Source organism: Propithecus coquereli, unplaced genomic scaffold, assembly GCF_000956105.1.
Source record: "Propithecus coquereli isolate 6110/MARCELLA unplaced genomic scaffold, Pcoq_1.0 Scaffold56, whole genome shotgun sequence".
NCBI lineage: Eukaryota > Metazoa > Chordata > Mammalia > Primates > Indriidae > Propithecus > Propithecus coquereli.
Window position 1 is genome coordinate 7,812,815 of NW_012151507.1, and position 13,781 is coordinate 7,826,595.

General features: G+C 38.5%; 1 protein-coding gene across 3 annotated transcripts in view; it reads left to right on the plus strand.

Moving 5' to 3' along the window:
• Nucleotides 1–13,781, plus strand: part of LOC105821147 (rab GTPase-activating protein 1-like) — a 592,862-nt gene that overhangs the window by 463,628 nt on the left and 115,453 nt on the right. The gene's annotated exons all lie outside the window — the stretch shown is intronic.

The window sequence follows — 13,781 nt, forward strand, 5'->3', positions numbered from 1 at the left end:
CTATTGGGAACAGCAGTAATCAGTAATTTTCCCACAACTAGTTACAATGGTATCCACATTTCTTTGAGTTCTTTTATTTTTACTTTTTTACCATTTGAATTCATATTAAAATTATATTTAAAGTGTGCTTCATTGTTTGTGTTTGGAGATCTGATTCAGAGACAAAATAGGTAAACCGTTCCTCTGTGTCCTTGTTGCTGCTCACTGAAATTTAATTTTACTTTTTTAGATAGCAATAAAGTAAATTTAAATGAAAAGAGGTTGGTTCATGGCTACAAACATACAGTTAGAAGGAATAAGTTCTAGTGTTCAATAGTACAGTAGGGTGACTATAGTTAACAATTATTGTATATTTCAAAATAGCTAGAAGAGAATATTTGAAATGTTTCCAACACAAAGAAATGATAAATGTTAGAGGTGATAGATATCCTAAATACCTCGATTTAATCAATTACATATTGTATGTGTCAAAATATCACATGTACCCCATAAATATGTACAATTGTTATGTACCAATAAAAATTAACTAATGTGAATGTCCTAGGTATTTTGAATGGGTTAGGTTAGGAAGGCTGGGCCATTGGATCCTGCGGGTTTAGTCTTCCCAGCACTTAAACCACAGCTGTTTCAGATACCAGTGCCTCTACTCTGGGGAATATAAAGTATAATTACATTATATTTACTGAGTTATTGTTTATGTTCTCATTTCTCCAACTCTTAGATTCATTTAGCATTTAGCTGGCAAATAACTAAATCTAATGAATACTCTGGAGAAATTACTTCCTTTCTCCTTTCTCCCCCACCACTCCTGCAAATTTCTTTTTTAAATGGTGGAAGCCACATGTAAAGGAGCATAGCAACCCAAAAAACATAGTCAAAATTTTTAAGTGTGTTCACATGTCTCCAACTGTTTGTCAGGTTTTCTGAAGCTCTACTTAAAAGGAAACAAACTGCTGAGGAGAAAATTATATTCCTTGCTATATAATTAATAGTTATGATTAAATAGGCAATCATTTCTCATTGCCAAGTCCTCTGGCTTGGGGACATTCTGTTACTACCACTGTGGGAGGAGGGAGCTATTTCTGTTCTCTGGAATGTCCAGCCTTTTGCCTTTTCTCTTTCCTCTGCCTGAGGAACTTCCTAATCAAATCATTACTCTGTAGTCCACATAGTCTCTTTCAAATACTCATTTTCGGGCCGGGCGCTCGGTGGCTCACTCCTGAAATCCTAGCACTTTGGAAGGCCGAGGAGGGAGGATTGCTTGAGCTCAGGAGAGACCAGCCTGAGCAAGAGCGAGACCCCGTCTCTACTAAAAATAGAAAAATTAGCTGGGCGTCATGGTGCGTGCTTGTAGTCGCAGCTACTTGGGAGGCTGAGGCGGGAGCATCTCTCGAGCCCGGGAGTTTGAGGTTGCTGTGAGCTACGATGATGCTGCTGCACTCTAGCCCGGGCAACAGAGTGAGGCTCTATCTCAAAGAAAAAAAAAAGGAAATTGAACCTCAGGCCAACCTTCATAAAAAAATGACACAATTAAAAAAGCAAATACTCATTTTTATTTTTGCTTATTTGATTATTATAATGTGAAGGAATCTTGGAGTGAGTTCAAAGCATAGTTTAGGCTAGGGGAATTTATCAGTGTTCCAGTCTGATTCATTCTCTTTCCAGTCCCTGCATTTTCCCCTATCATCCTTTACCCTTTGGGTCACTGTATTTCCTATTAACTCTTACTGCTTTTGTGCTGAAAAGTTTAAGCTGAAGTTTCTCTCACGGTTGGTTCCTGAAGAAGCCATGCTTTTGTTTCTCCATTTTTGTGTTAGTTTGCTAGGGCTGCTATCACAAAATAAATGCCACAAACTGGGAGGCTTAAATAACAGAACTTTACTTTCTCGCAGGGCTGGAGGCTAGAAGTCCAAGATCAAGATGTTGACAGGGTTGGTTTTTCCTGAGGCCTCTCTCCTTGCCTTGCAGATGGCCACCTTCTTGTTGTGTCCTCACATGGCCGTTCCTCTGTCTGTGGCCTAATCTCTCTCTCTCTCTTATTTTTTTCTTTTTTTTTCTTTTGAGACAGAGTCTCACTGTGTTGCCCGGGCTAGAGTGCTGTGGCGTCAGCCTAGCTCACAGCAACCTCAAACTCCTGGGCTCAAGCGATCCTCCTGCCTCAGCCTCCCGAGTAGCTGCGACTACAGGCACACGCCACCATGCCTGGCTAGTTTTTTCTATATATTTTTAGTTGTCCAATTAATTTCTTTCTATTTTTAGTAGAGACGGGGTCTCGCTCTTGCTCAGGCTGGTTTTGAACTCCTGAGCTCAAACAATCCGCCCGTCTCGGCCTCCCAGAGAGCTAGGATTACAGGTGTGAGCCACCGCGCCTGGCCTTTTTTCTTTTTTTTTAAGAGAAAGGATCTCATTATGTTGCCCAGGCTGGAGTGCACAGCAATAGAGAACTGTTCACAGGTGCAGTCATACCACACTACAGCCTTTGACTCCTGAGCTCAAGCGATGCTCCTGCCTCAGCCTCCCCCCAGTAGCTGGGACTAAAGGCACAGCCACTGAGCCCATTCTAATGCCTTTTTATAAGGTCACAGTCATACTGGATTAGGGCCCACCCTAAGGACCCCATTTTTAATTTAATTATCTCTCTGAAGGCTTTATCTCCAAATACAGTTACTTCTGAGGTACTGGGGGTTAGGACTTTGACATATGAATTTTGGTAGTGGGGGGACACAATTCAGCCCATAACAGTGTTGTTCTCATAGCCAACTGAGTGCAAATTTCTTCTCGATTTTTCTAAAGACATTCTCTTCTGAACATGAATCTGGCGGAGCAGCTCTGAGCTGTACCTCCAGCATCTTATTACACATGACACTTTCCTATTTTTGTCAGCATACTCAAGCTCTCCCAACTCTCAGATGATCTAAAAGATTCTATTTTTTTACAGTTCCACCCTCTACTTCCATCAGCCCACTTGGTTGGCAAGGAATTTCCTCTGGCGTGTATGTTAGCTTGTTAAAAGTTCTAATTTACCTTATATACCCTGTTCTAGTGCAGTCTTGTTGCATTAACTTTCTTATAGTCCTGCTTTTATATTGTATCATGTCTTATACAAACTACAACCTCCCTCATTCCCCTCTTTTCCTAAATCAGAGGCAGTGAATTGCACAAGTAAATAAGTTATATCTTTGTACAATGTCCAGTGGTAGAAAAAAGTCCATATTCTATTATATTAAATAACAGAATATTTTAAGCAACAACGTAATTTGAATACTAATAGGATACAGGGACTTAGTTTATTTTGCAAAATCATTTACATAAAAACTTTTATCCTAAAATATTTTACCATGTTTTAGGATGGCCATTGTTTTAAAATGCCAGATGGCGTTTTTCCTGTGAAGGAAAAATTTTGAAGATTATCTGACATAGTAGGATCTTCTTGGGGCCCACAGAATTCATAGTTTCAGGCCCCTGACATTACTTGTCTGGACTGTAACTGCCTGGTAGCTGGTTCTGGCTTTAGTTTCTATCCTCTCTAGTTTCCTCTACACACCACCACCTGAGTTGTCTGCCTGGAAAACCAACGTCATCACCCGTAGGCTCAGAGAACACTGCTGCTCCCTGTTACCTGCAAGATAAATCCCACACACCTCAGCGTGGCACGTTTCCCCTTCTTTTACACCGGTAAGCCACGCCCCTGTCAAATCCCATTTCTTCTGCCTGGAATGCTTGCCTGCAGGGGAGTGCCTGGAAAAGGCGGAGGCTTTGGAAGCAGGCAAGTCTGGGTTTGAATTCCGGCTCCGGTTCTCACCTACCGAGTGATCCCGAGAAGGTTACTTAATCTCCCTGAGTATGAGCGTCCTCCTCATGAAACGAGGCTAGTATCTACTGCACAGAGATGTTGTGAAAATTAATGAAACTAAGCACATGCGCGATGCACTGGCTAACTTATTTATTCATTCCTTGTTGTAGCCATGTGGTCAAGCAAACCACTATTGATCTTAGGCCCCAGGTCTGATGTCATCGGCTCTGGGAGCCTGCACTGTTATTTATTCTGACTCTAGCAATCCCTATACTAGAGCACCACTGTTGAGATTAAGAACTTGCTTTTCTGAAGCCATGTTGTTAGAGGTCAAATCTTGGCTTCTCTGCCATTAAATAGTTAGATCTCCGGAAGTTACTTATACTCTGCTGTACTTCAGTTATCTCTTCTGTAAAATGGAGATAATATTATCTATGAAATAGGATTGCTGTGAGGATTAAATAGGATATATAGATAAGAAACTTAGCGTAATGCAGTGCATAGTTAGCATACAAAGAATGTTAACTGTTATTACTGTCATCATCCTGGGTGAGTTCTCTGTTACCAGTTCCTCCAGGGTGTGGCTCTACCTTGCTCCTCTCTAGACGCCTTGCACCTGGCCCAACACCTAGCGCAGTAGATGGATCGAAGCAGTTCATCTGCTATTTATTTATATTTATTTGGTTAACAAATCCTATTAATAAAAGATGAAGAATGTTGGGCTTTAAATTCTCCCTAAAAATATTTCTGGAAATAAACAGAAAAATCCTCATGTGTTACACTGAACGGTATTGAAGGTTTCTTCCTATAGAAAATGAAATAAAAAGTGAAGTTGGTCTGAATTCTGCTTTTAAAAATGGTGTCTATCATACTGTGTAGCTTACAGGGATTACGAAATATGTATTTGTGAATTTTCCACCTTTACTGACCTTTAAGACTTTGATAGAAAGACAGCTTTCTTCCTTGTTGCCGTGGATAACCAGATTCCCTTCTTTATCTCTCTTAGATTTTTTTGGATCATTATTCAATGATTTCAGAATACTCACAGTTTTTTCAAATCTCATTTACATAAACTTCCTAGTTGTCTGTGGTCAAAATAACTGATTTATTAAAGAATTAAGGCTAAGGTGTATATGCAACAGACTTTAAAACAGGGTAGAATATAATATTAACAGAGTTTGTAACCAAAAGACTGCTAATATATACCTCAAATGACAGATCTCAGTTCCTTTTTATGTATGAAGTATTAATCACATTTTATATTTTGATATGAAATTTCCTTTATGCATTTCATAATTATCAGTTATGTTTTATTCTTCATAAATTAAATTTAAGGAATATTTTGAGCATATCTGCATATTTATCATTGCACAATGTATCACTTCTCTATTGCTATGTAACAAACCACCCCAAAACTTACTGGTTTAAAACAACAATTAATATTTCTCACAATTCTGTGAGTTGGCTGGGTGATTCTTCTTGTGGTATCTCCTGGATTCACCAGTGCACAAACATTCAACAAGCTGTTTCAAACACTACACGAGGGAAATGGATACCAGGTGGCGTGATTGCTTGGAAGCCATTCCTGTAACAATCTACCGTATACATGCATAGGAATTTTGTGTTTCAGTACATAAAAAAACATTAACTAGGTTTCTGAGAGCTAAAAGTCTTATATGGAAGGGAGACTTCCATTTAATAAAATTTGTTTTTATTTACTAATATTATTTATTTAATAATATCCTTTTATACAATTTGAAGTTTAGCCATGAGCTATTACTTTTCAAATAAAACAAAACCAAGAATACTTCACAAAACAAGTGAATGAGTGTGTCTGGCGTCAATTTACGTTCCCCAATAACAGAAGCAGTAAATGCTTATGAATTGTTAATAAAACTTGAGTAGAGGCTCTCTGATTACAAAGAACATCTAGCCTATGATACTGATTTTATCATACATCAGAAAATTGGATTTCCAGAGTTCAGAGGAGGCTCAAAATTTTTAAAGTTTTCTACCTCATGGTTATTAAAAATTTATAGGGGATTTGAGGAAAATCCCCAATTAAGTGTTTATTGAATTTTATTTTCACCACATTTTGGTCTGTTTCAGTTGCATTGTGTACAATCTACTGAACAATTTTGGCTCTAAAACGAATGGCTTAGACAGCATAAGTCAATGGGAAAGAGAAGAATACATTTGCCTTTGAACACGAACACCTTCTTAAGACAATACCACAAGAGAATATTGCGATCAAAGATTTAGAAAGTAATCTGAATCTCCCCAAATACCCACTTTCTTAGCCAAAACAGAGCAGCAGTTGACTTTTAAATTCACATATTTCAATTTCAATAGGCAGTTACGTTTGAATATTACAATAGATTTTTCAAGATAAATGTTCCACATTTTTTTCCTTAGGATGAATCCACCTTGTTTTAAAGAAAGGACAACCTGATATTCTTTCTCTGACACTGACCAATTGAAAATATTGAACCAAATGAAAGCTTTCTACATGATACCAACCTAACTATTCAGTGTTGTGCTATAGTCAGACTCTTTCATTGGACCTAGTTCTTTCATTGGACCTAGTTAATCAGTTCTTGTTTTAATTCATCTCAGGGTTTAGCTTTAATCATTTTATCCCAACAGATGTAACTTTAGATTTTTTTTATGGGTAATGTACTTAAATTCATCTCAATATAAATTTTTCAGGGGTTCTATAAGTAGATGGTCACAGGGTGACTAAAAAAGAACTAGTTTTATATTTAGGTAAAAGGGTACAACTTTGTTCCTTATCAAATAATTCGACCTATGTAGTCTAGGACCTGGGATGGGAGAGTCGGGGGTGGGAGTGGGCACAGGAGAGGAGATTATGTAATATATTCTCAGTATTGGGGAAAATGCAGTTGAAAAAAGAGGGAAGATAAAAGAAAATTGGAAAGATCTAGTATTTTGTCTTTTAAAGAATAAGATCCATGAGTAGAGCACTGCATTTGTCAGGAAAACTGCTGAGTTAGACAGAACTTCACTTTAATGCCCAGAGATACTCGCTGCTGTCAAAAGGCGCACAACTTAATCTTGCCTCCTCGGCTGATTTTCCCAACTACTCTACATGGACTGAGTGCAAAAACAGATCCAAAGAGATCCTTCCCCACAGAGAGCTGGTGACAGATCAGATGAACTAAGTGCTAGGGGCGTGTTGCAAAAGGAGATGACAGGCCCAGCTCAGGCTCCCTCCAGCAGCTCCTTCCCCCCACCTCTGCACCCCTGTGCTGACACAGACACCCATGTGGCCGCTGCTCCCTGCCTTCCTCCTGGATGTCTCTGTGTGTTCCTGCCTCATGCTGGCACATCCGTAACTCCCTGTCTATAGCTTGCTACTCCTGCTTACTTTCCCTTAATGATTCTATGCAATTTGCCATTTTTATTTGAAGGCACCGCATTGGCTAACATTAACTTGTAATGATAGCAACTACCAGAGCAATTACATTCTGCTTCCTTGGATGCCTGGCATGTTTATCATTTAATCATCAGAAATAACACCATAAAGTAAGTACTTTTATTGACTCAATTTTTTAGATCAGAAAAAAGGTACAGAATGTTTAAGTCCCTAGCAAAGGCTACTTGGCTAAGCAGTGACAGAGCCAAATTTTGAATCCAGGCAGTCTGGTTCCAGAGTCTATGCTTTACTACCCCTGTGTACTCACTATTTTCTGTATTAATTTTACTCTATACTGCATAGTTTTTGAAGGCAGTCAAAATTCAAAAGTTGTTTAATGTTGCCAGTATTTATCAGTCACAGGATTTAAAACTACTCTAATACTGTATGATCATATTAAATTGCATCATTCATTCTTTCATTTAATAAATATTTAGCATTTATTGTATACCTATGTCCTAGTACTGCAGTAGGCATTCTATTCAGTAATGATCACAACAGAAGATTCCTACCCTTCTCGAGCTTACAGGATAATGGAAGAGACAGATTACACAAGATGTTTAATTTCAAGTTGTGATAAAGGTGATAAAAGGAAAGAGTAGGTTTTCACAAGAGAGAAAATCGTAGGAAGCTAACTTAGATTGGGGAATGAGGAGCAAGGAAAATGTTTTTGAGAGAGGGACATTTTAAATTGAGGCCCTAAAAGAGCACTAGTATAATAGCTAGGCAGCTGAAGGGCAGTAATTAAGTACTATAGAGGAACTTTTATTTCTAATAAAATAGTGGATGAGATGTCAGTGTAAGTTCTGGATAAAATATGATTAAATATGTTTTTAATGTGTGGTTGAGTTAATAGGAAAACAAGAAAAATCTTTAGAAGCCAGAAATTACAGGAAAACCTGAATCCTGAGATATAAGTAAATTCTATACGTATGTTTTGTTCTCTGAGCATTTGCCAGTCCCTGGTGGACTAGACCATGGGCTTTAATGGACTTTGTGCAGGAGACAAAAGCCAAAGCCAGGACCTCGAAATGGCTTCTCCGTCAGTAGGTAGACTAGGGGAGAGAAGCCCGTCCCCTTCATACACCTCTTCTTCCCACAGAGATACAGTTGGGATAATTGTCTGGCTTTGCCTTAGTGCTTGAATGAATGGGAGGCATATCCATCAATTAGATTTTTCATATGAAAATACATTTCATGGTAAAAAGGAAACTATAAAACCCTCTAGACAGGAAATACTGTATTGCAAGGCCCTCAGTCAGACAGGCATTAATTTGACCTTTTTCAAGAACTAAAAGGCTGGTACAGATAGAGCAAAGTGCGTGCTGGGAAGTGAGGGTGGAGCTAAAGCCGGGACCAGATTCCTACAGGCCTCAAAGGCCTTGCTTAGGGTTTTGGATTTTATCCTAAGTACCTTTTGAAGGGTTTTCAAAAGATTATCTGAATTCTATGAGAAAGAATTGATTGAGAGAATATTAAAGCAAGAGAGCCACTCTAAAGGTAGAAGTAGAGAGGAAACTGCAGCAGTAATCCAGAGGAGAGATTTGGCTTGGATCAGGGAAATTAGAAGAAATTAATGCATTCAAGATACATTTTGAAAGTGAAGTGTTTCTAATCTGGTAAATTGGATGGGGCGCTTAAGAGCAAGTAAGATCTGAAGGGTTGTTCCTAAGCATCTGATGTGAGCAGCTAGTTATCCAGAAGTCTTTTTCTGAGCTGAGAAAGCCAGGAGGAGCTATGGAGGGGGAAGATCAAGAATTCAGTTTTAGATATATTGAATTTTAGAATTATTAAGTTTGATAAGAAATACAAATGGAGATAGTAACATTATTTGATATAATAGAACTAAAGAGGTTTTAAAATATTTTTATGTAGTTGAACTCACAATTGAACAAGCCAGGTGTAATGATAATGAAAATATGTTTTATAGGTAATCCAATTCATGGTAAATTTCACTGGGAGGGAAATTTATTAAGTAGTAGAATTTCATTGTAATGAATACAACATTTATGTAAATTCACATTCCTAGGACACAAAAGCTGAGTGAATTTGCAGATAAAAGTACAATATTCTGGGAGAGACTATAGAAGAGATTGGCTAATTATTCACAAAGCATATTTTCCTTTCTTTCTGCTGATGTAGCTGGACTATATTTCCCAGCTTCCTTTGCAGTTAAGTGTAGTCATGTGACTAAGTCCAGGCAGAGGAATGAGAATAAAAGTGATGTACATTTCTTCCTTGGTCTGTCTGTGAAAAGAAAAAAAAAATCTCTCATACAGCTCCATGCTGCCCCTTGTGCCAACTGAATATTGGCACCCAAAGTGACCTTGGAAGCTACATGTTGAAGGTGACAGAATCACCAGCAGTCAGAATTCCTAACTGACTACATAGTTCAGAATCCCCATCCCCACTCTCCTGCCAGCTGAACTTTGCATGAACAAAAAATAAACTCCTGTTGTTTTAAATCACCAAAATTCTGTGATTTCACTGCTTCAATGGCAATCATCACATTGAAAGATGTTAATTTTTTTTCAGGAGCATAATTTTATTCCCATTCATTTATTCTCTCTTTCTCTTTTTTTTTCTATTTATATTTCTGTCATACATGACCAGGCAATTTGGTTAGATTAGGTTGTTAGATTTGTACAGGGAATGAGGGAAATTGAGATGCTTGAGCTATAAGAGAGGAGTTGACAGATATAATTGCTTTCTATTCTCCATAAAAAATAACCCTTTCTCCCTCTGCCTGACCCAATAATTCATTTCAAAGATTTAGCCTCCTGCAGCCACTTCTTTCTACCTGCTAATAGCACCCTCTTTGCAAAACAGAGTTGTTGACAACCTTGATCATCTCTTCCTTCTTGCCTAATTTAATAATCAAATTGACACACTGGAATACCAAAGTAATCATAAATAAAAACTGAGAAATATTTTTCTTCCTTCATACATCTAATAGTAGATGTCACAGGATGTCTCATGGTAAACACTTCTGAGAGAGATGCAAATGTGTTAGAGGATATGTATATCTCTAATGGGACACATTGAAATCAGAACATCCCCTTTAAATCTTTGGCCAGTGGATTAGCCACTCAGGCATACTCTCACACTGCTTTCTTATTATTATATTTACTTAGCAGTCGTTTAGCATTGTTGGACCTGCATGGCTCCTTCTCTGGAGGGAAGGTGTGAGGTAAGTTCAGTCTCATATGCTAAATACCCAGCAAGATTCCTGGCAAATTGGTATTGTAAGTGTAACTCCTTGGATGAAAACCAAAATTAATGCTGAAAGTAGTACGGTATGTATCTGACTAATAAGAAGAGTGTTCCTTGTAGAGTGCAAATTTTCTGGATTATTCACTATAGGGAATTTCTTTTTAGCCACATCAATAACGTGTCTATAAGATACAGATCATTATCTGGCAATTGAAAATATTTTTATGAAAAACTTCTTACCATGATAATGTTTGTTATGTAAGGATCTTACCTAAATTTATATCCCTTCTATTTGGTGAATATATCTTCAATTTGTGTACTCTGCGAATGTTATCAGATTATTCTTATGATTGGCAGAGTTGATAATTTTGCAAGAATTAGGCAAATCTCACAGGGACAGGGGGAAACACATGCCTCTGCAGGAACTTTAAGGGACTACATTCTGGCCCTGTGGAGAATTGTGTCCCCTTCAATTCCAGTTGCACATAGTCCTAGTTGAAATCCTAAAGCAATAGGAGTTTACTCTCTGAATCTAGTGTTCCTCTAATCTAGAATGATGGCATTTTTGGCTTCTGGAATTTTTTCTTTCCCATTCTGGAAGATGATAATAAAACCTGTTCTCACAGGGATTGTGATGAGCAAACCGAAATTCAGTTCTGAATTGTCATATATGAAATAAAAAGGCTTTTGTCTATGTGGTCTTAGGTTGCAGAAATGTAATTATCATAAATAAGCCCTAATTTCTTCTAGGCATACTAGTGCCTGACCCTAGAGGATGGATAGTCCCTTTATAGAAGTAGATACATCATTAATCACTTTAACCTTTTGGAAAACTACCAGTAGGAGCTATTTGATATAACTCTTTCCAAGAATTTCTAGCTGGCTAGGCTAAATTCTCATGCCTTTGGTGGTATGGCATAATATGTGGACATTTATCTTGTCGGTGATTACATTTAAGTATAAAAGAAACACTTGAAATGCAGTAAAATGAGCAAATCTATTTCACATGACTAATGTTTCTTGGTAACCAGAGAAAACCTGGGGTAAAGTGCATAATATTGGTCATCAGAACAGAGGAAGGCTTAACTACTGTGTTAGGCCAAACCTAAGAGTACCTGTATACCCAGAGTCCCTTTCTAAGGGGTCCTACCTATAGCCTCTTGCTAAGGACATCAACTCTAGGCAGATACACCTAGGTGACCATGTTCTGTGTTGCTTGACCTTACCATCTTGACCATGTCTCAGAGAACATTTGACCTAAAGTAGTCAAGCTATTTGGAGGCTGACCCACTTGATGACCCGATACATGTACTTTATCTAACTGATGATGGTGACATCGTGGACTGATCAGATGTTCTCTCTTAGGAGATTTTTAATTTGAGGTAGAGAAAACTATTTGATAGGAACAGAAGTCAAATGCTTAACCATAAAAAAGGCAGAAAAAGATGACATGAGTCAGTAGAAGCCATGAGTAAGCAAGAGTGATGAGTAAGTAGGAGCTAAATCATGAAATTTTTAAAGTATTTGGGTGTCGGTGGGGGTGGATACAAAGATTTTAGTTTATATCTGTAGGGAAAGAGGATGACCAACAAATTGTTGCTGCCAAGGGGATAAGGAAGTAACCACGTCATTACTTATCTGATCCTGGACAACTCGAAATTACAACGTGAAATTCTCCATCTATGTTCCTGTGCTTCTCATGAGGCCTGGTTGAGCTCTCTCCATGAGCTCCCATAAGGCCTGGCCACATGGCCTACCTGTGCCCTTTATTCTCACGTGAAACCTTGCAGTAACTGCCCCCATGTTCACACTGTCACCCCTCTCTCATCCACACATCCACACACAGGTGCTCGAGGTAACTCAAGTGAGCCTCTATTCTTTGTCGCTGAAGGACCCTAATTTACACAACTGTTCCGTGAGCACAGCTTTTATTATTTTGCTCTGTGACTGAAACAAGGACTGATGAACATAGCAGTTTTGTGCCCATCCAAATAAAGGTATTGACTTTGAACAGGAAAAAGCAGTATATATACTTCTAATTGTTTAAGAAAGGTGATGTGATACAGAGAGAGCCCAGAGAAAGATGTCTAATGTGAATAACACAACTTGGCATTGAGACTACAAGGAAATGTATATTTAGCAAAAAGCTTCAGAACAATGTTTCTTCTTTCTCTCCTACTAGATTGTGAGTTCCTGAAGCCTTCATTTTGGTATGCCTCACCAGTGCCCAGGAGAGAGCTTTGTGCATCATAGGTGAAACACTGTTGAGACGTAGTTTGGCCCAGCTATGGTTTTCTCTTAAAGTTTAGTAGCAGCTTTGAATTGGCTGGTAAAAATACAGGGTGTCCCAAAACTCGCCACACATAGGGAAAATGGGAAATCGTAGCTTAATGTACCTTTACTTACAAAATATGCATTACAAAATTTTATAAAGTTTTCCCTTTGTATGGAGATTTTTGGGACATCATGTATTTTAAACTGAACCGAAGAGAGAGACATGAGTCAGAGACTAGAGTAGAATTTCCAGAAACTTCTAGGAGAGGCAGACATAGTGCAGAACAGCCAAGAAATCATGGGAAGATTTTCAAAGAACCAGACAAGAAACTGCCTTTCTCATTTAGGGGACTAAGGACCGAAACGTACTGTTATCTAGAACATCTGCGGAGCACAGGACAGCATGGCCCTTGGCCAGAGAGCATGAAGTAGGGAATGGGATAGTGGGGGAGACTCAGCAAAAAATAAATTCTAGATTCTAATTTTAATACGACAGAGCAAAGATCAGAGCATTACTTTTCATCTCCGTTACAAATCACCGAGCTGCACTAGGGGGACAAAAAGGAAACATGACCCCATCTTCAAAGAAAGTAGGAGACGTGCAATCCCAGAGTAGAAATGTGATGAAGAAAAGATAAATGCAGTGAACGATGCCCACAGCTGCCGACCCCAGACAACGGTGGCAGAACTTTCTGAGGGGCAAAACCAGTAATGCCCAGTTTAGACCAATGGGATGGTGTTTGTGGACTGGCAGCAGGAGCTTCGTTGGCCCCGGCGAGACAGAAAGAAGAAGCAGAGAAATGCTCTCAGTGAAGACTGGCGCAGGAAAGATTGAAAACATGGGAGAGCACAGGGAAAAAAGTAAACATTGTATCTTTAATGTCAGACAACACTGAATTTAGAGGAAAAGCTTTAAGTAGGACAAGAAGGGATGAGTCAAAGCAGCAGGATAGCATTATCACCCATAAAGCAAAAACTACAGGAAATAAGAAGGAAAATACTTACATAAAACTGATCAGAAATATTAATTCATTTGTCTTAGTTTATAAGAGATCAAAATAAGAC